This window comes from Montipora foliosa, chromosome 7, assembly GCF_036669935.1.
Source record: "Montipora foliosa isolate CH-2021 chromosome 7, ASM3666993v2, whole genome shotgun sequence".
Classification (NCBI taxonomy): domain Eukaryota; kingdom Metazoa; phylum Cnidaria; class Anthozoa; order Scleractinia; family Acroporidae; genus Montipora; species Montipora foliosa.
The window spans coordinates 13,791,400-13,815,298 of NC_090875.1; the positions used below are offsets into that span (position 1 = coordinate 13,791,400).

At 39.2% G+C, this 23,899-nt stretch overlaps 1 pseudogene; it reads left to right on the plus strand.

Annotated features, from left to right (window-relative positions):
- Window positions 1–12,883: 12,883 nt before the first annotated feature.
- On the plus strand, window positions 12,884–14,111 carry LOC138010712 (uncharacterized; annotated as a pseudogene).
- Window positions 14,112–23,899: the final 9,788 nt, after the last annotated feature.

A 23,899-nucleotide genomic window follows, 5' to 3' on the forward strand; every position in this document is an offset into this window, starting at 1 on the left:
GCGCATCATTTTTTTGTCTTTGCTCAAAACTGGAATTTTCTACGAATTTTTGAAACACACTTTGCTCCATGACCGAGTGAAAGGAAGACCGGCACTAGTGACGTAAGACTCGGACATTAGCAACACTGACATTCGTTAAGAATCGACTAAAGTCTAGTTTCCAGTTCAGATTCTGAGGTCCCCAAATTAGAAGATTACGAGTTGGAAGTCGAAGGCTCGCCTAACTCGAGCGATGAAGCCAAAGATCTAGAAGAAACGCAAGAGGCCTGTGCCGACGCGCCGCTAGCAGACGCAGAATGGCCAGCGTTATATGAGCAAGGAAGAAGGACGAAGGAAAAATTAGGGAAAACACTTCAAAAACGCTTCAATAGAACAGTTTCGAACTTTGCTACAGCCGAAGACGACACATTTTTCAGGCATTTTTCGGCTCTGACTAGCTCGCTCTGACCCAAGTCTCAAATCAGAACGATTGAAGTCTGGGTTTTACGTCACCAATTACACTCGACCCAAATACCCTTTCTGCGGCTCGGTCATAGGTTTTCCAACCACGATTTTTCGCCACTTTGAAAATTCAAACAAAATTCCAGTTTTGACCGAAACAATTTTTTTTGCGCTATTTTTCAGGGCATGATGCAAAGATACATCTCGGCTAAAAAAAAAAAATGGGGGTTATATGCACTTTAACGACAAGGGAGCTAACTGCTCCATGTAACATTTCTTCAAAGAAGATCTCTCTGCCGTGAGCGACTTTAAGCGAACAAAAAGCGAAAATCAGTCCAGCGAAAGCGAATTATTACTTTTCCTGGTATCTTTCGAAGGATTCATTCGCTTTTCACTAGCTGGAAACGACAGGTTTAAAATACATGTCACTTTTCACAGGTCATTCGTTACAAAACGTTTACGAATGCTAAACTTAAACCTCGTTAGGCCTAAACCTAAGTTAGCCAATTTCAAGGTTTTGGGTTGTTTTAGTATAGGTAAACAATGACCTCAGTTTTAAACCTGTCGCGCTGGATACGCTTGCTACGTAGTCGTTGGGAAGACGTCAACCTCGTTCCCAGGGCTTTTCACGGCCAAGAGTAGGACGTCCTACTCTCATTCTCGAGACTGGTATACACCCTTGTAATAAGTCTAATATATGCCGTTTTCCGCGAATGATGTCGGACTCGTGCTTTCACATTTATTCAGGAATGTACAAAGGCTTAAATCGGAAAAGTTTTAGGCCTTTGTACATTTCTGAATAAAATTTGAAAGCATGAGTTTGACGTCATTAGCGGGAAACGGCACATATTAGGAATACTGGGAATTGAACATTTTTCTTTTAAACTCAGACATCCGAATTCAGTACTCGACGATTATTAGCTCACCTGTCACCTTTCTTAACCAATAAACCAGCGAGTTGCCGTTCACTTAAATAAAATTTTTAAACAAAATAATCTAATTTATTTGTCATAAGACCGGGCTGTAACACTCGCTAACTGCAGATTATTTTAGACAACTAACGAGAAAGGTCCGGCCACACTTAAAACAAAGCTAACCATTTTGAAATCAGCGCTTAGGCTTAATCATTGATGAATTATAATGATCCTATTCTAGATGCCAGGCAACAAATAGCAAATACTAAAGAAAATTTGTACCTTGTTTATCGTGGTCTAGTGATGTGATGATGATGATGATGATAAAAATGCTAATATACCGAAAAAAAATTGTATATTAAAGGGGCTAGGTCAAGCTATTTTAGGTAATTTTGTTTAATTTTGTTAATTATGAGCTCTAAACGTCATATTGGCAGAGCAAGAGTCTTTCATTTGCAAAATCACGGCCACATAACAACTGAGAATGATTTTCAAGCTTTGTAAATGACATTTTGATATAGACTGAGATAAATTTGAAAAAAGGTGGGCCGACGTTTTTCAAATTTACCTAAACTCAATCCATTTCAGTCCTCTCCAGTTTTGTCCATCCATGTCCCTTGTTTTGTTAGAGTTCTTCTATAGTTTTGAACAGTTATTTTGATATTTTAGTTAATTCTATGACCATTCGATCAGTGCTGAAAATGCCTAAAATAGCGTGACCTAGCCCCTTTAAGATGAACAGGGAAAAAAAAGTATAAATATAAATTATAGTGTTATAAGTATAAATAGAAGTCTAAATATAAATTATGATATGAAATTACAAGTTACTTAGTTTTCTTATCTCATTCCTGAAAGGGCCAAATTCGGCCACTGGTCTTAACTTATCAGGTAATGCATTCCACTCCTTAGCAGCAATGTAAGAAGTCGATTTAAGGCCGTATGTTGTGGTCTTAGCTTCAGGCAAAACAAGTTTGTTTTTCCCCCTAAGATTTTTCTTATTTTCTCGTACTTTAAATAAAGATTGAATGTACTGAGGCATATTGTTATTGAGGGCTTTAAATGCCCTATATATATACGTATCTTTGACGAAAACTAAAGAGTGTGTTTCAATCGATTATGTACATCAATTTGTTTGCCTACTTTCTTGATTAACTTAGATATATGATTCTTAAAGTTTAACTTATTGTCAATTACAACCCCTAAGAGTTCAACGTTATCGGTCGCTTTAACTTGAGAACCATCAATGTCCAGTTCTACTTGATCACGTTTTCGTTTGGGCAAAACTAGGAGTTTGCATTTGTGAATAGGAGCTCTTCCATACGCCGAAGCTCCGTGTTCAAATGCTGTCCTGGGCTACTTTTACTTTTTTGTCTTTTTCTCTGCTACCACAAGTCTTGGAACTTAGACCAGTGTATATTGCATGTCATCACATATTCAACGCTGGGTGATATTATATGATTATCGTAATTCAACTCTCGAGAACAGGTTGTACTCTCGGGGTGAAAAGCCCTGGGAGCGACGTTGGGGAGGACATTATTTTGGCCTTGAGGGCTGAGAGGTGTCAATCAAAAAGCGCCAAGCAGAGACCCATCTCGTAAGCGAACGGGAGTTTTCAAAATAGGAGGGATTTGTACGCAAGCGTTTCCTTCTCCTCTCCTCCCCTCCCTCTCAATTTTTTTTGCGCTCGCCCTATTCTCGCGCATCCAGAAAAATGAAGCTACAAATTGGACCTTGCTAAAATGGTAGTTAGAGGCCCCTGAATGGTGCACGAAAAGAGAATCTGATTTAACCCTTGCGGAACCATTTAGAGGCAAAATATCTGTTACCGTTCAATGTTATATTTTTTCAAAATCTTTTAAACTACAATATTTCAATTATGATTTTTTTTTTGTTTGTTTCAAAGAGAAAATTTGAAACACAAGATATCCATAGACAGCAGTCTTCGATATTGAATATGCCGAGCTGAACCCATATTGTCAAATCTGGTACAAAATATTACATTGGTGATATTTTAGGGGAAGGTATCGTTACATTTTTTTTTCTTGTCTTTAAAGATGTCTATTGATCTACCTTACAAATTTATTCGTCTCCACACGCCTTATTAGGGACCTTACACAAGTACGACGACGACGCCAACGAGAACGTGGTAGACAAATATTACTTCCCGGTATTGTAAATATTTCATGATAACCCCGAGTCGTTCGCAATGGAAAGTGTTTCATTGATTCATTCATTCATTCATTTTATTCTCTCACAGAAATATAGATAGCAACTTCCTCTGCTCGCATATAGCACAGCTATAGTCGAGGCGGGCAGAGGATACTTGAGCATAAAGTAATCAATAGGAGGGGATTAAGAAAAGAAAGGGAAAAAAAAGGAAAAAAAAGAAAAGAAAAAGAAAGATAGATCTATATAAACGATACAGAGATAACGTTGCAAAATTACAATACTTTGCAAAATTACAGAATTACAAGCCTATTTTACATTCATCTTGCTTAATTTATTAACTAAAGTAGGTGTGTTCCAGAATACGCAAAAGGAGCTGATGTAAAGAAACTTTAAATTTATGTTTAGGGAGTGTTCGGATACTTTGTCAACATTGTGGGAATAAAATTGGAATGAACGGTGTGGTTGTTTGGGGAAAAAATTAAAAATATTTCTCAGGTTCTCGCGTCCTCTACACAACCTCAAATTTAGTCAATTCCCGTCATTAGGGAGCTTACACAACAGGAAGGCAGGAAGGCTCAGGACGGCAGAATGACGTCGGAAAAAAATTCGCGTGAGATTGGAAATGCACAGTCTCCCGCGACATTTTTTCGTCATTCTAACGTCCTGAGTCTTCCAACCGTCCTCTTGTTTAAACTCCCTATTGTCAGGACCAGGAAAGCAAAGAAATGTACCAAAATGCAAAACGCACGTGCAGGGCGTGCAGAGCCTTTGTTTTTGTTCATTAAGCCAATTGTTCTTTGACGTTTTCGTAGCTGTCGTCGTCGTCCTATCGTATGCTCCCTATTAAGAGGGACTGTATCACGGCAGTGCAGTTGATTTTGTGACGTTTTACCAACTACTCGCCCCTTTTTGCTAAGCAACTAAACGTCAACCAAGAAATTACTTTTGCAAGCACAATTTAAAGCTTCTAGCCAAACAAAGCTTCAAAGCTTAAGTCAAGCACACAAAATGTAAGTTACAAACAACAGAGATAAACTTTGAAAACCTGTTGGGCTAAACAGTTTTCAAAAACAATAATTGCAATCTAATTCAATCTTATTCAGTTTTGCCCATCAGTGCCTCCTTTTATATTTGATGCTTTATTCAAACCTTCCCTTAGTGCTTTAGGTAGTTGTTTTTGTTTCGCTTGATTTGGTTGCCAGATCCCAGTCGCTCAATTTGGCTGAATTTCGCAGTACAGCTCCTTTAAGCTTGTATCAATTCTGTGGTTTAGTTTAGTCTGCTTAATTAAGGAGTTTTTTGACTTCACGAAGACTATTTGGCTTAGGTTCCGATGCAGAGGGTAAAACAGGATCGCATAAGCAAAATTCACTATGGTCCACTCTTCCTACAATTAAAAAATGCTCACTCAATTGACTTCATTGTCTTAGTTTTGGCAGGAGTACTGAAAATCATGAAGAATGATTTCTTTGTGGTTCTGGATGAGAGAAAAAATCCTGTAATACATCATTTTATGTACATACCTCTGACTCAATCTTGTATCTTCATGCCTGGTTGATTAAGAATTTTTTAACAAATACAGACATCTACCATGCTCTAATATAATTTCTTATTTTCACGCGGAAGTGTCACTGTTCATCCTATTCAAGGGAAAGACATTTCCTTTTGACTGTGAGCGGACCTGCCGAACCTTATCAAAAATGTTGTCTTTTACGGATTGCTTTTTTCGTCTTTGTAATTTCGATGGCGGTCCTTGAGAAAACAGGTCTATGCTTTAAGTGCAAATTATGCTATTTTCACTGTAAATATATAAACTGTGGCACGCCACGGGTATTCTCAAACTGTTTCTGAAAAAAAGAAAATACCTAACAAGCTGAAACTTTTTTGACATGTGAATCATGACAATCAAATCGAAGAAACAGCCTAATGCTTCCTGTCCAAGTTACTTTTGTCCAAAAATAACACAGACTTTGCTTAATTAAACCTTACTGTAAACTCACTAGCAATCAGACACATTTGGTAAGATGATTGTTTTTGTTCAACGACTAATTCGTTGTCCGTGCTATTGCTTCTCATCACTTTCGCCATTGGCCCTTCAATCAGGTCTTACGAATGTAAACTGATTAGGGAGGTGTTTTGTGTCCCAATCAATAACAAACCACGCGAGTTTGATTGAACTGCTTCCAGATATCCGTCATTGAGGAGAATTCACTGCCTTTGTCCTTTGGTATTTATGACTTTCCTCAATTCTAAATTTCGTTTCAGCCAATTAGATTTATTCTTACTAGCAGTTTGATTCATTTCTAGAGAGGGTCTCTATGGGAAGGGGGGGGGGGATGTCCCCTTTGACGCTTGACGGTTAAATTTTCAACATGACGTTTATAACACGAAATTAAAGGGCACATTTGGCCGAAATTTTTAATAAAACGATATCATTTTGTCCAAATTTGAATAATTTGTGCATTAAAAATGAGGTTTTTGGTCTTCTATTATGTGTTTCTTTACCTTCGTTACCGCTGGGCGTACTAATCGCCTGCTTCACCAATGTACATGGGACATACGAAACATTCCATAAACATAACCCTCCGATACCTACTCACTTCCTCAAAGATTTGTTGAACCTTATCTTGAAAGAAATTTCTTTCTTCTTTGACGGGAAAAACTACTTTCAAACGCATGAAACCGCAGTATCCTTTACCAAATTTTTCATGGCTGCTGTTAAAACAGATATCATCTAACTAAGTCCATACAAGCAACTTCATCTTTCCTCTATGGAGTATAACCAAAGAAGAAATAACCAATTTCACAGAGCTAGCAAATAGCTATTATCCGACTATAAAAAGAAACGGAGGGCTCAGGGAACGATAATGGATCACACACTTTACGTCCTGTCACCCTTTAGGAGTCAGGAAAGGCTTCATCAAAGGCTAAGCTCTAGCGGTTCTCAGAACTAAACCTTCACTGAAAACCAAAATTCGAAGAAAACAACGCACAATTCAAACAAAGAATACGCCTCAGGGGTAATTCACATAACCTTGTGAACATGCCGTCATCTGAAGTCAGTTTTAAACCGCTGTTACGGGTTGAAACGTTTAGCTGAAACTCTATATGGGAACAAGTTTAAGCAGGCGTTGCACCTTGTAACATGATTGGTTTCGTGAAACGTTTTGAACTTCCGTTGAAAGACAAGTTTCACGAAATGGTGTTACACGGTGAAACTCTTCTTTTTACCACCACTGCCATCGTTGCGACCGTTGCAGAAGTAGAAAGCGGTTCTACTTTTCGTGAAACTTGTCTTGCAACGGAAGTTCAAAAAGTTTCACGAAAACTGACCATGTTACACGTCAACTTGTTTCTTGGCAGCGCCGTTGCACGCAAGTTTCAGCTAAAAGTTTCAACGTGTAACAGCGGCTGTGAAAGAATGTCGGCTCTAAAACTAAACAAAAACAGCGCGCAAAAAGATTTTGCCGTTGACAGAGTATAGCCCATCATACAGTGCCTAATCTCAATTAGTATCACCCAACTAGTGGACTAATGCAAATCTTGCATTTTGATTGGCTACGCTACTAGAGGACCATTAGTAATAGTCCTCGAGTAGAGAAAAGTGTGACGCTTTCTTTCGTTTTATTCCCAAATAAATATCTCTTCAACTTGCATTTGCTATTATTGGCTTTTCTGTCCGACTAGTTGGGTGATACTAAAACAATTAGACCCTTCGCCCTCAAGGACCACTGGTCAATAGCTCATTTGTATTGTCTAATTGTTAAATAGATTTTAAACAACAACTGGCATCTCATACAAAACCAACCCCTTGTTGAGAAATGTTTAATAACCATCCTCTTATTTCGTAGAGAAAAGGGAGATCTTTGAAAGATGTAAACATTAGAGCAAAACTATGAGTGTCTTTCAATTTCCGATCTCGACTCATAGGAGTGGTGTTTGACCACGTCACGCGCGCGAAGTGACCAATGATGACTGACGTTTTATGACACCGGAGGTGTTTACAGACGGAGTTGAAGGACTTGCACATAAATGTATTTGTGTGATATATTAAAGCGATCATTTATAAATTATATTTATAGTTACTGATTTAAGGATATCTGAGGTATTTGACAGCTGATATTGGCTTGTTCCGTTTGACGGTTGACAGTAAAATTATTGCGTTTCTGACGTTTGAATGTTAAATTTTCACTTATGTCCAGGTTTGCACCTAATTAGATGCACGCCCAATTTTGACATCCAACACAAAGTGTCCCCTTAAGTCTAGGCATTTGCTACTTATTTTCAACAATAAGGTAAGGGTAAAGGTCAGCGTTATTTTTAGCTTTGGGTAAATGCAGCAGTTAATATTTACTTAAAGAGCAGCATTTGGGGAACACTTTGTGACATAAATTGTCTGTATTTGAGACACAAGTGATGTTGAATGAGGCGAGAAGAGCAAGGGTACACTTCATGACGCTTATTGAAATCCGCGTTCATCTAATTAGGTGCAAACCTAGACATATCTGTAAATTTTTGGCCATTTGACGGTTGACCCCATTGACACCCTCTAATAAATAAGTAATGCAATCATGGTGTGTCACGAATGTGTTCCGGCCAAATGTGGTAAGAACATTGTGGCTAACAGCACAACTCTCTTAAAATCCATTTGAGACAATGAAAAAGAGAAGCAGTACAATACAAGATCTGCTAAAATTTTGGGAAAAGTGAGACACAAATCTGGTTTCAACTTCTTTTGTGTTCTCGGTATCGCTGATTACTGTGAATGTTCTGATAAACAAAAGCTTTATGATAAACGATGCGTGAAGACCAGAAGCGGAAAAATTTGACCAATTGAAGCTTCAGAGTAAATTACAATTTTTCAGTAGAAAATGGCAGTTTGATAACCTAGAGCAGTGTGCTTTTCAAAACATATCAAACTTTAGATTCTCCCGATGATTGAAGTAAATTTCCGAACACATGCGTTCAATACATATGGGTTATTGACCGAACAAGCTTGGTCAATACACTCTCTTTTTTTATAAGAATGTTGTTTTTCTGGCCCAGGTTGAATATTCTTTATTTTTCTGCCGATTTTAGGCTGAAAATATTCTTGTATTATTCTTAAATTATACCTTATGACATTTCAGCTTTAGAATTTATTGGGGTATCACACAAGTGTTTGGTATCTAGGTCTGTTTTTGCTAGGTTTTGTCATTTAAAAACGAAGGAATTTGTCATAATACTTTTTTTGCGGTTTCGTTTATGTCTTTTGTGCTGTACATATGTACTACATGTACCGTTCATCGAACTGTCATTAGCGTTGAACATCTTGCATAGCTAGTACTAGTGCAGGTTTTTTCGTTTTGTTGGCTAGTTTCGCCCTTCAGAGAAAGAAATAATTTTATACGGTTAAGTTAAAAACATAAAATTGTATTGTATTTACAGAACAACCGCTGCGCATGCTACGCGCATTATCGAGGATGGAATTGACTTGAGCGCAGGAAAGACAAAGAAATACCAATGTAAAATGGAGTAGATGTACAAGGACCCCCTTGTTCCGACTGAACTCGTTTTCAAAATAAAGAAACAAGGATTAGTTATCTAAGGTGTTTTAATTTAATTTTTTGAGCTGTTTTATTACCTACAGGCATCTATGCTTCTATCTATCCATACTTAGCTTATGGTATTACTAGCTGGGGCAGTACTTATAAAACCAGAATCCGTAAGAGCATTAACAAGCAAGACAAATGCATTTGCCCATAGGAAGGAAAACTCTGTGCCCTACTACAATCTTTAAGAGATCCTCCAACTTTAAAATGTTAATAATTTGAAGTCTTTTTGCACGTAAGATTAAAATAAATTTGCTTAGTCAACTCATAGAGTATTTTGACTACACTGAGATTATCCGCTACTTGAATGATTTCTTTGTGGTTCTGGATCACAAAAAGGGAAAACATCCTGAGATAGATCCCTTTAAATACGTCCCTCTGTCTCAAATATATCTTTGTAACACTATGTTGAGTAATTTTGAGTAATTTGAGACATCTACCATGATCTAAATAATTTCTTACTTTCACGCGAAACTGTCTCTTTTCATTCCTTTCAAGAGACTCTGAAAATACTAAGTCCTCAGTCTCGACTAAGCGGAACTGCCAAACTTAATCAAAAACGTTGTGTTTTATGAATTGCGTTTTTTGCCTTTGAAATATTTATGGTAGTACTTGAAGAAACACGTTTATGGTTTCAAGAGCTTTCCGTGCAAATTATACGATTTTCAGTCATTTCAGTATAAACCGCGGCAGGCCATGGCTATTCTCAATCTGTGTCCAAAAATACTGGAAAAATACCTAACAAGCTCAATAAGAAATATGTGGTCCGCGTTGCTGAAACTACTATCTCCATTGCTTTCATTTGCTTAGTAATGTGAATAGGCCAGTTTCGAATTGTGCAGCAACAAAAGAACAGAGTCGAGGTTCGGGGGAATAATTTGCATTTTCATTTGACTCTGTTCTTTTGTTGCTGCACAATTCGACACTAGCCTATTAAGCAATCATGGCAATCATATAAAGGATAACAGCTTCATGCTTCTTCTAGAAACTTATTGTTGTCCAGAAATAACACAGAATGCAGAGTTTGCTGAAACTGTTCTGCGAACTCACTCGAAATCAGACACATTTGGTAAGATGACGGTTTTCGTTCAACGACCAACTCCTCGTCCGCGCTTTCACTTCTTCTCACTGTCCCCCGTGGTCCTTCAATCAAGTCGTATGAGTGTAAAGTCTTTCGTGTTTTTGCCGTTCGCCTTCCCGATCTAAAGGCAGACACTATTTCGTGCCATCGCTTTTCGTCGTCAAACAAATCTAGCTTCTGAGAGGAATCCAAGAAACGGCGATTCGCTTTGCGGGCTTTGCTGTTGTGCAATTCGCCCAATTTAACGAATCGTCAATATTAGTGAAAAGGTAAAATCCCTTCCCATGGCTAAAGTCACGCTTTTGTTGTCCAACATTTAAGTGTATACCTCTCACTGTCAAAATGTTCTTTGCGCTTTGGTGATCAGTGCCGTGAAAAAGAAATATGTGTACTTCGTCTTCGTCGTTGTCTTTGTCTTCGTGCAAAATTTCCTGAACTCTTTTCGACAGCCGTTCCTTTGTCTCCAAGTTCATAATCGTGACGCGGCTGATGTCGTGAGAATGTTTTCTTTCCTTGGCCTCGTTTTTATCCAGACAAAACCATTCATTTGTTTTACTGCTTTTAAAGGGAAATCTTTCCGAGGACGGAGAAAGGAGAGAGTTGTACTTGAATTCATCTGCGATAAAAAAATCTGTGCCCATTCGCACGCTTCAATATGTCTGCTTGCTACAGACGAACGCTCTACGAGGTTTTCAACGGCTTCTCTTGACGGATCGAAACCGATAGAAACAAGCAGTTGTGTTGGGAGAGCGTTTTCATTCACTAAATCGAGATATTCAATGTTTTCGTCCAATGACCTTTCGATCCTTTCGTAGAGCGTTCTATGGTTGTAGTGTTCTGGTGGTGTTTTCTCAATATCGTCAAGTAAATCAAGTTGGAGTCCAAGAATCGAGAGAATGGTCAGTCGCTCAACGAAGTAAAGACACCGTACGACATCGTCTCAGTAAGTTTAACTACCCCATTCTCAGGCTTTTCCTCTTTAAGAAACTTCGCTAAACGGTTTAAATCAACGAGGCACGCTGGCAAACGTTCTTGGTTGTGGTAAGATTCCAAAGCGTATTCTTTGCAAGCTGTCGTCTCGTTATCACTGGTGAAACCATTTTTTCCTGTTCGTTCTCTTCTAAAGTTTAACCTCTGCTCAATAAATTTTGAAACGAAAGTTGGAAATGGAAGGTCTTGCAGGTCTTCTGTACTTACCAATAATTCACCACTTAGTGGGAATTTGCCACTGACATCAGGAACGTCTGTAGGATCTTTTCCTGCAATGGGGGTCCTTATGTGCTCTCCTCCCTTATAATTTAAGAACAATGATAGTCTTAGACTCATGTGCTCTACTAATCGGTGAAACTACAAATAAAGGTTGTTTTCCCACTTATGTCCAGGTTTGCACGCAGCTGCGAAAATTGTGAATTTTGCGAAAAATCGTACAAGCTGAAAAGATAGAGAAGGCAATTCCTTACCTTTTCTTGAAGAAATGTTGTCATTGCAGAATGAGAGTCGGCCACAATGACTCACTTTGTGAGATACTAAAAACATTAGGCAGCTGTTTGTATCACAGTCAATTTGCTGTTTGGTTGATGTGAGTTTCGTTTCAGCCACTAATTTTCACCTCTGTTTCAGCCACACATTTTATTTTCAAACATCATTTATAATGAAGTGCGTTCGTGAGGACGAAATTTAGGTTCCGGAATGTGAGTGGAAAACACGCAGAACTTTGCAGACCTGAAAATTTGCTTTTTGCGGACCGCTGTTCTAAAGCTTTTAGGGCTATATGAAATAAGAAAGTTATCAGAAATAGGCAGGATCCCACAACCAATAGGATTCGTGCCGATTCATTACTCTTCATGCGACAACTGTGAAATTAATGTAAATATTTATACCAATAAAACATCGATGCTTCTAGTCGACCTGCTACTGATATCGATATTGATATTGTTCAACACCATCTAATGGATCTTGAAGTAATGTAATCATGGTTAGTGACGAATGTGTGACGGCCAAATGTGGTGAGAACGTTGTGGCTAACAGTACGACTCTCTTAAAATCCATTTGAGACGAAATAAAAAAGAAAAGCAGTACAATACAACATCTGCTAAAATTTTGGAGGAAATGAGACGCAGATCTCGGTATCGTTGAGTGCTGTGAATTTTATAAACTTAAGTTTATGATAAACCGAAGCGTGAAGACCAGAAGTGGGAAACTTTTACCAATTAAAGCTTTAGAATAAATTAAAATTTTTGCACTAGAAAATGGTAGTGTGATAACCCCGAGCAGTGGGCTTTTCAAAACAAATCAAGCTTTAGATTCTCCAAAAGATTGAAGTTACTTTCGTACTCCTGGGTTGGTTTTCCATCGTCTACTTTTCTAAATTCACGTCTACGGGCAAAGTAGACCGTTAATGACCTAGTGACAGTGATATGATGGCTGCATCCGATGTAGGCTTGATTGTCGGAGAATTGTGGAAGATTTGGTTGAAGATTCACGATGCTGGCGATGATAACCAACAAACAGCACAGAGCCTGTTAGCATCTGTAAGATGGTGGACACAACTTATGGTCGCGAATGTGGCGCCACTTGCAGCGCCCGGCACTGAAAAAGCAGGAGTATTTTCCATACCAGAAGAGGACTATAAATGCATGGTTTGCTACAGAACCTGAACATTCTGATGTACGAAGAAGGCTGCCGGTACACGTTATTAACTTTAATGAAGCAGGACGGACGAACAAGTGTTATATCCTGGACGTCCATAAATTTCCGAAGCCATGAGACCAATACGAGGTATTTTACCATGGAACAATCGCTGCGCATGCTATGCACATCATCGAGGATGGAATTGACTTGAGCGGAGGAAAGAAAAAGAAGGACTTTAGCGATGGTGACGGATTTTGTCTTACCGACAAACTTCATGACGTTTGGCCCAACGTAAAATGGAGTAGACAAAGACCCCCTTGTTCTACTGTACTCATTTTCAAAATAAGGAACAGGACTTAAGGGATAGTGATCTAAGGGGTTTAAATTTAACAGATCGTGGCCTGAATGGTTCAGATTTAACAGAATACGAGAAGGAAATGCGATCTGAGAGATGGCAGGAGATAGTGAGCACATTCAGGAATGGGAAGGCCGACGATGAGTTTAAACGGAATTTAAATGCCGATTTCATTGAAGGGCCTCTTTGTGGCGATGAAACAAGTGCCAATGTGAGAAGTGCCAAACGTTACACTCCGACTAAAATTTACCAAATCTGTGTGCGAAGTGAACGTTGTGTTGAATTCTTTAATAGAGGTCTTCTTTCGGTCCTTTTTTTTGACAAGTAAAGCTGTGATCATCTTTGACTTTGCTGCGCCGGCATCTTTTTAATTGTGATGAAGTTCATTTACTTTTTGCCTAACTTAATTGTCGTGTCTTGAACATCAAACGTAGACTAATCGCTCGCTTGATTGCAAAATAGTGTATTATTTGATGTCCTCAACAACAGGTCGATTATGAAATTGTAAATGTAGAGGTTTTAGGTCTGACTGAGCGGCTAATATCGATAGACTCGCTAATAAACGCTGAGGAAAGTTGCAAATCCCACCTATTCTTGTCCACTTAATTAGGTAGGATGCTCCCCGCAGGGCAGATCACGTTATAAAATGGGGACCGTTTGTTTTTCATCGAATCCACAAATTGTAATGTTTGTTGTCATTGGCTAGTTTCTGTAGGGGTGTGGAACGTGTAAATTAACAGAAAATTATAACGGCACCTTCTAGTGGCCACATGTTTACTCTACGTCATCTACATGCCATGGTCATTGTCACTTTTTTTGTTCTCTTCGTCTGTTTTCCGAGATCGGAGATACACGAAAGAATTTCTACTGTCGATCGACTGGTTTCACTAAAGGCGAAGTGTTGATTTCTATTAAAGCCATTAGTACTTGTTACAGCTTTCATATCGTCGTTTATATTCTAATTCGCTGCCCCGCTCAACCAAATATAAAACATTTATCGTGGAAGAAGCAACCACTTATGGGGTGTGTCAACACGAGCCGTGTATAACCCTCTTTGTTATGTCTCTATCAAAAAGTACATAGAATCATCAACAATGTCTGCGCAAAATAACAAAAAAACTAAAAATACAGCTGAACAATAACTCGCAGTGTATAGCAATAAGTCCACAATAATCTGGACATAAGCTAATATAATGTAAATACAAAACATGACAAGCCAATAGTTGAAAATACTAATCGAATTCAGCCATTGGGTACTTAATTTAGAGGGCGAAGAGGCGGTCGTATGACTCGAATGACGCCCCGCTAATGAAGCATTGTGACAGTGTCACATAACACCCAAAGGAGGTTACCTAAGCCATGATAAGTATATCTCATGAAACGTATTTGGAGTTTTGTGGGAGCTTTTATTGGGTCACACGACGTGTCAACTGAACTACCGTCGTACAAATGGCACCGAATGATCCCGCGAAAATTTAGGTTGTAATTCCTGTTTAATTGGATAAACTCTTCATATTAACTAACTGGTAAAATATTTCAATTTTTCAAAATTAGAAATTCAAATTATTTTCGTAAATTCGCACAATTAACTGACACCAACACAAAATACATTCTTAAGGTTACCGTGTACCTTCAGGGTGTCTTTAGTTAAACGGATGTAGTGCTTTCCGATATCCCAACTTTTGTATTATATGTGGCTGCTGGAATACTTCATTTATTATTGAAGAACACGATATGTTTTTTTTTTTCTTAAGTTGAAACGCGAAGGTACGAATTCCAACTCAATGGGAAGTTCATATCTCGGCAACTTGCTTCTTTCATTAAGTATGTCACTCAGAAAGTTGAAAATCTTGTCGGGGCTGTCCTTGATTCGATTGCATTACACTAGAGCACTATCGAAAGCGCTAACTGAAATCTTTGAACAACCGCGTGGAAAATGCTCTAATGGAAAAACATTTTTCGAATTGTAGAATTCCCCAAAGCGGGTTTGTTGGAAATAGGTAGGGTTTATCTAGCTACAGTCAAAATTGATTGCAGTCATGCAAGCAAAGCGTGTTTGAGTTGTAATCTTTACATCGTTATCTTCAAGGTAAAAATCAATGTCTAGGAAAATATAGTCTCAACGAAAGCGTTTTGTGTCAGACGAACAAACTTCGCCCCGACACCTTTCTCCATAATTGGCCAACCAGAGGACGCCACTCTTTTTCCTGTCACAGCTGTCGATCTCTCACAAGTTCCAGCGTTCCTTCAGCTTCTTTGTGACTAATACTCTTTGGATTTTTGACGCATGTTTTCGGAGCGGATCAGCCTTCATGCTAAACAGAAAAAGGACGCGCAAATCGATTTCATCAAACACAGCAGCAGCAGCAGCAGCAGCAGTAGCAGAGAAAAAGTGGAAGCGGACAAATGCAAAAGCTCTCAAAAAAACCCCAATGTGGCATGTGCGCAAAAACCATCGCAAACAAATGGAGAAGGCGATATGAGCATGCGGGCTGGTTATGTGAATCGTTGTATTTTCCGCGTCATGATTTAAGAAGACTACAGGAAATATTCGTATAAACATAACAACTTTCTTTAATTTTCCAGACATGTTTCGACGGTACATCCGTCATCTTCAGTGTTACATATTTTGAAATCGCCGTTGAATTTAAAGCGCGCGCGATCTTACAAACTTCGTTACATTGCGTTGTCAATATTGCGTATTAAATCAAAACAGAACAAAACAAAAATTTAAATGAGTGACGCTTAGTTCCTTACAGGGAGAGAGTCAGGTTAATGCAGGAAATGCAGGAAATGCAGGAAATGCAGGAAATGCCCTTAGTCTTATTACTTTATCACTGCAAGTGTGTATATTCTTGTTCACTGGCAGTGTACTGATCGAACCTGATTTAGCACATCTTGAGTTCCCTTGATTTTTCTTCAGATGCTACGATAATTTATTCACCTGAAGGCCATTTCTGATAATATGATCCTTTGCCTTAATTGCGCTAATCTACCATGTGCCTACAATGCTTCGCATTTTGATCCTTCGGCTATGTTCTCTTTTTCTTTTTTCCTCTTTTTCCTATTAATAACGCCAGACTTCAGATATTCACGTGGCTTGTGGGTCTTCATTGCTTAATAATTTCTTAGAATACGATTTAACGCCACAAAAAAGTAAAATAACATGCTTTTATATACAAATATCTCAAACTTTTGCGAGCAAAGACAATTACTGGATGTTTGGCGAGAAAAGCACTTCTATAGTCTCCATATGTTGTCAATCAAAATGAACTTCTACTTCCGGCGAAAGCAATATTTCTCGCGATATTTGATCTTTCTACATACTTTTTTCGCGATCGACAGGAGTCACCTTAACCTTTACTTAAAAGACATTTCGGAATATTTTCTCCCATGAGTTAAGGTGCCTCTTTGTACTACCTTGCTTATCTTTCCCTTAAGAAATGGAAATAACTTGAAAATATCAACTTCCATTTTTCGTCTGTAATTTCAAGAACTTTAAATTTCGAACCCCAATATGAATGACATTTGCAGTTTATTCTACTTATTTTGTTTTTACCGTTTTCCCAGAACAGGTATACATTTAATAACACACTCTCCAACTTATTCGTCTGTATGACAGATCATAATGTACACTGATTTACAACTAGTCTAAACTGTAAAAATGAAAGAAGAGGTTTTAGCTGACAAAGCACCCGATGATATCAATGAAAACTACACCCTCGAACACAATTTTTGAAACACTTTGCAATACCTTGCCCTCCCACAAAGTTGTTTTGCAAAAGGGGCTCAGAAACCCGCGCGTAAACAACATTGTGAGGGGAGAGAGCCTCAAAAGTTTCATATCTGTATATTTGTGTACTTTTGCAAGGAATATTGTCACAGACTCTAGAATATTTATTTACAGGCGCTGCCTGTTGCTTGCTTTGATCAATGCATCCCACGTGAACGCTTAATTGGCGTCTTGTTCTCTTGAAAAACGTCTGGTGAAAATAAAACGAATTAAATTGTCATTACAATCCATGGATTGTCTTTGTCATCGCTTTTCCATTATCAGGATTATTCATTTGTTACTTCAACTGTGCAGGGTGGGTTCAACTCTTTTGGGCTATCAGGACAACTCGAAATGTTTCCTACAATACTAGACATATTTAGTTGGAACACTTAGCGAATGGTCAGAATCATCGTGTTACAAGATCGTAGCTTATACCACATCCCCCTTCCCCCATTTAGGAAGGGGGAAACGGCGATGGGTGTTCCAACAAATGTGACGAGTATTGTAGCCTACCAAAAATATTAAGATGCTGGTTAACTTTTGACAAGGAGTTGAGATTTCGGTTAATTCAAAAGGGCATAAACGTAACGTAAGAACCGTGCGTGTCTGGTCTTCTCGAGACAGAGGTTAGAGATGATTTCATGCAGACTGTAACACCTAAATTGCTCTGTTGTAAACATGGCGGCTCACAGCACCAGTGAAGTCGTCTCTCTGGCCTTTCTGTGGACGAATTCAAGGACCTACCGATACAATTTGAGCAGGTTTTGAAAGCTAAAAACTTCAATCGATGCTGTATTTTGCCGGTAGGACTGGGTGGCTCCACACTCACAAGAAAATCTATGAAATGAGAATCGGGGGTCTTCCCTTGTCATGGAACGGCCGAATTACCCAGAATTCCTTTTGGGCATGAAGGAGGCAGGCGGAGACTGGTCCTCATCAAATGAGAAAAAAGTAGCGAGAAGAAGATTTCTAGGCGGATACTAAGGAGAATAACGTAGACTTTTTATCATAGGAAATTCGGCCTGGCCTTTAGTAATTTCTTGTCAAAGAAACGGTATAATGTAAATAAGAGAGTAATGAGATTTATATTTGCGATTACCTGTCCTCTTACGTACCACTTAAGTCAAACTCTACATCTCTATGCAATAAGCGCATTCAAAATTTCCTCATATTATTGTATAAAAGTAGTTAAAGAAAGAAAAGGCTTGTCCTGTATATATGAAAAATACGTTTTCTCTCCCGTTCTCTTTTTATGCATGATCTTCGTGGAAATTACATTCTGTCCCTCAATAAACCTAGAACAACCAGTTATGGTCTTAGTTCTTTTTCTTACGTATTAACTAAGTACGTTGCGAAATGCGCTACCTGATTTTTCCCGTACCACTGAGTTTACTGGTTTTAAACCAATCCAGGGCCGGATGTTGCACAGCGGCATTTCGTTTTGATTAATATATCTTTAAATAATATTTAATATTTAGTTATGTATCTGTATATACTATGTATGTTTAATAGCTGTAATGTCTCGAAGATATTATTCTGAAATTCGAGATGAAATAAAGTTTTATGCATGCATGTATGTTACCTTCGGCAGGGCGCATGCGTGCACTTTGTAATCTGCGACTCCAATGCTTACCATATGACAGATAAAATGACTTTTCTCTTGACTATATATGCCATCGAAATCTTACGTTAAATTGTAATGACAAGGGCGGTTTGGAGCTGTGAGTAGGCGTGGGGTTTGTCTCATATATCCCTCCCTCAATGTCGTACCGAGAGGCAAGGTCGGTAGCAGAAAGCAGCGAATGGCCAACTGCATCCAAAAGCGATCGCACGGGCCGAAATCCCGGGATGACTCGTTTGGTACGACGCTCCCGCGCCACGTCTGGAGGTACTGCATATTTTTCTCCTCTCGTCTTCAAACATTCCGTCAGCGCATGCGTGCGCAAATGTTCAGCCTCTCCGATACCTACAATACTAGACATATTTAGTTGGAACACTTAGCGAATGGTCAGAATCATCGTGTTACAAGATCGTAGCTTATACCACATCCCCCTTCCCCCAATTCAATGTTGTGTGAGCATTTTTCGGGCGACTACTAGTAGTTGTGGAAATCAACATTGGAGCAAGGGGGAAACGGGGATGGGTGTTCCAACAAATGTGACGAGTATTGTAGGCTCTAAATTAACGTTCTTTTAAAACACCTTATTGTAATAATTGCCTCCATAGTCAACTTTAATAGGAATATATGAAAAGGAACAGTGCTAAAAGAATGCAAGACAAGAGGCCGACCGAAGTCGATTGCAATCCGAAGGCTCCTTTTTTAATGGCTTCTTCCCGTTTTTGAGCCGCTCCTATCCCAATTGCATGCACAATACTGGTACTCATCTTACCGACCTCAAATGAATGGCAGTTAGAGGCCCCTGAATGGTACACAAAAAGGAAATCTGATCTAGCCCTTGCAGGATCATTTAAGAATAAAATCAGCGAGGGGGTTTCCTGGGGTTTGGTAAGAAAGTTGTAACGGTCTGACTTCGTGTTGTCCGAGTTGGTTTTTGGGCGCCTACGCCCTGGTGTTAGCGGATAGCTTCTGATCCTGGTTACTGTACGTGAGGGTATCTTAATTCGTGAACCTCATTAGATTGGTAGGTGGATATCTGTGTGAGCCCTATATGATTTGAGACGGATATCGGGGTGAACCCAATGAAATTTGGAGTTGGGTATCGGGGTGAACCCAATGGGATTTAAAGATGGGTATCTGTGTGTGGCAGTTGACGTGTAACATGCGTATCTGTGTGAGCCCATTGAAATTTGAAACTAGGTAGCTGTGTGAACCCATGAATTTTTGAAGGGGTCCCTGTGTCAGTCCAGATTTGAAGATGGGTATCTGTGTGAAGAGAGGTAGTTAGTTGTATGAGCCCATGGATTTGATTGGGGGTATCTGAGTGAGCACGTGAAATTTGAAGAGGGGGGGGGGGGGGGGAGGGCTGTGTGAGCCCTCGAGATTTGTGGATGGGTCTTTCGTATGGGTTTTCGGGATGTACGTTAGATTCTACTTTAATTCCTGGGTCCTGGGAGATGACGCCGCAAGCAGTTGTCATTGGTAGCATCCCTTGTTGCTTCGACTTGTCAGGCAATGCATGTCAGTAATCTTCCCTAAGCCTGGGTCGGGGAAAGTGGACTTAGTGCAAATTCCCAGTCGGTATTTACTCGTTTCTGTCTGTTCCGTTTCTCTGTGCTTCCATTTGAGAGCGATGATTGATCTGGAGGTATGTTTTTTTCCCTGCCAAGGTGCAGCAATCGGCTGGGGAGCGACAAATCCAGTGGGTTCAGTCGGAGGGAACCCTGGCGCCAAGTCTAGAGGAGGTGATTGACGTCGGTGTTGTGGTGTAAAGCATTCAAAGTGTTTTATCGGGGGAGTATTCGACTGTTAGTGAAATGAAATTTCGGGATCCGAATATGTTCGTGGCAGGGGAGATCCATAACAAGGTGAAGGCGTGGAATGTGATCCTACGGGGCTACCGAGATAAGGAAACTATTTTGGGTTATATAGTATGATTTGGTTTCGAATGAGGTTTGAGAAGTGGGGGACGTAAAGATTGGGGGCGTGTGAATGGGGATCCAGTTTGCGTTTCGGACCCAGGAGACTCTGGGAAGAGAGACATGGTAATGGTATTGTTATTTCTACACAGTAAAACCTTCAGCAAAGATTATAAAATAATAAAAGATTAGCAAAATATCTCTAACTAAACTAACTAGCCTAAAATACTCTTCACTACATATTAAAAGTCCTGGTGGGCTCCATTCACGTGTGGTTTACAAGTTTACATACGTCGGCGAAATGGTCCGGCATTTTTCCGGCACGGGTGTAAAGGAGCATTTAACCAGTTATAGGGCCTGTCGCATTTTCAAACATCTGCAGAATTCTGAAAATCGTCACACCCCGTTTTCGTGTTTTAGATCACCCCTCCACCAGTTTTCAACTCAATATAAAAAGGGCTATTCATATTCAGAGAAAACAACCCTCTCAGTCAAAAATTACACCACTTCAATGTAAAAGTATCTTCTTAATTCCCACACTTTCACGATATACTTCATTCCGCTGTTACAATTTTTTGCATTAGCATTTCCTATATATTATAAATTCAGCTTCCATCACTTTGTGTTCGGACTACCTGAGGATGGCAGAAGTTTCTATCTAAACATGTATTACAAACTCAAGGGTGTCGTTGTTTTCTTAAAATGCTTTACTTATATAATACTAAAAGCTTCTTTACAAGGATGCCGTGTTAAGACTCGTTCAAAACTGTGGTGACGTAGGTTGAGTTTAAATCATGTAAAGATGTAGCTGCACGAAGGTCACTGGATAGGCTGTTCCACAACCTGGCTCCGCTGTAAGAGAAAGTCTTCTTAAAATAATTGTTGCTGGGCTGCGGAAGAACCAATTTATTTTCAGCATTCCTTGATCGATATGATGTTATGTCGTTTCGAAACACAAATCTAGCCCCCAGATACTCAGGGGTCTTCCCATGTAAAGATTTATTCATCACAACAGCAGCCGATTCCAATCTTTGTTACTTTTAATTAGTTTAAGCTAACCCAGTGCCCGGAACAGTTAGTCGATATTAGAGTCATAATTGGCACACATTAAAACAAGAGCTGCACGATTTTGGAGCTTCTGAAGCTTTTCAGAAAGGCAACTGCCACAGTTGCCCCAGACAGTACTACAATAATTAAAATATGGTTGAACTGACTAGGCTGTCATGTACGTTAATTAATATATTAAAGGGTATAAGATGTCGTATCCGTTTAATTGTGCCCAATGCAAAAGCAGTCTTTTGGAATATGTTCTGTATATGACATTCCCACTTCACGTTTTGGTCGATACGCACACCAAGAGATTTCGCAGAGGACACCTGCTTCACTGGATGGGCAAAGAAGAAATTTTCAGGAAATGTTGATAACTTCTGTCTCGACGCAAGTAACGTGAACTCAGTTTCTGTTAAATTCAAGGTCATTTTTAATGGCTGATAGCCATGTTTGCAGCCTTTTGAAATCATAGTTAAGACAGTCATCAATATGTTTTAAATCTGCGCTAGCGAAGGTAAGGCTGGTGTCATCTGCATACATTCTAGCTTGTGAAAAATACAGACAATTTGGCAGGTCATTAATATATAATAGAAAAAGTGAGGCCTAGAATTGTTCCCTGGGGAACACCACATTCAACTGAGTTTGGAGTAGACATAAAGGAGTTTGTGGAAAACTGGATCCGACTACATCACGTGGACGCGCATTTTGACCCCCAAAGAACTGAACATTTAACTCTTGTCCTTCGATTTGATCTTGATGTAGTCTTGCGAAGATGAAACAAATTAAATGTGATTTCTTATTTCTACATACGAAGTTATCTTATTGCGTAAGGTTCTTTACAGAGTTAATTAGACAAGTTTGAGTGAACATAATGCGAACTATTTTTGACAGAAACTGCATATTGTTACGATGAATAGCATTGCGTGACTAGCGTTACTGTCTAGAAGCTTCGCGAGAGTTCGTAGTTTGTTTATATTTAGGTTTGTACGTAAGCGTTTCTAAATCGGTGTGTTTTGTAATCTTTCTATAATTAGACTCATTACTAATTTAGAAAGTTCTAGAAGTTTATTGTCAGAGTATATAAGTAGACGAGTCCAAGCGGAGTGTTTTTCTAACTAGTTTTTCACAAGCGAAGAGAGTTGGCGTTGGCCGTGTTTAGTCAAGTGTGACAGAAGCTGTGTTTATTCAAGTTGGCGGAGGCCGTGTAAGTTTATCGAGTACGTGTTATTTAGAGTTTACTTCGTGGAAACTACGTTCATTTTTGGAATAAATCTTCTTGTTGTTGTTCCGACAACCCTGCGTTCAGTTTAGTCTGCAAACTACCTTTCCTCAAAACATTCGAACTCGTAACACATATATATTCTATAGAATTTCAATTTTGCTAACAGTTTCTGCAATTAAATGAGGGCACTCCTCCCTTAATAATTTAGCTGAAATATTATCTAGTCCTGTAGCCTTAGACTTTTGAGAGCAGGGAAAAAATATGTGCCGATGTTGTTTGCTCAAAGGCAAACTCCTTGTCAGTTGCACAAAGAAATTCTTCATAGGTCTCAACATTCTCAACATAACGACTAAGGTTAGGTTCAATTTCAGTGAAAGAAAGTATTTAATAATTCAGCAACGTCTACTTGACTTTTCGATTTTGTGCCCGCGGTAGTATTGTATTTATGACAGTTTTGATTTCACTTGCGAGATGTTAGTTCGTTAAGCGCTTTCCAAGTTTTGCGTTGATCTTCAGCACCTCTTTTAAAAGACATATTATAGCAGGCTCTTTTAGCATACTTGATTTCACGATTTACTTGGTTTTTCGTTTTTCGAAACTGGCTCCATGTGGATGGATCTATGGTTTTAATAGCTTTCTTCTTAAGCCGGTCTCTTAAGTTCATCCTCTTTTTTAATACGGTAGTAATCGAAGGAGACTTGGAGGGCCACGTACGTTTAGGGGGCAGCTGTCTAGGGTAGGGCATTTGAACACCATTGAACGATCCAAGGTTTGCCCTGAGGAGGGGAGGGGGGTGTTGGATTTTCGCGTTGATTGGCTCATTATGTAGTCGAGTGTGTGCGCTCCAATGATCAGTGAAACTTTTTTTCTTACCTTAATTTTCTCGGAGAAATGTTGTCATTATAGGAAGTTAGGCACAAAGAGTTTGTGAGGCACCATGAAAACCGACGTGCTTCCAGGAATGCGTGATCATGTTTGCTAACTTCACCAGTAAACTCTTAATACGGAGAGCGTTTCAACCAATAAGATTTAGCCTTATACCAGCCGTTTGTCACGCAAATGGAATTTGTTTACCCACGGAACACCTTAAGAGCGCCCAGGAGCTCGTTCAACATGTTTCCGTGCATTCCTGA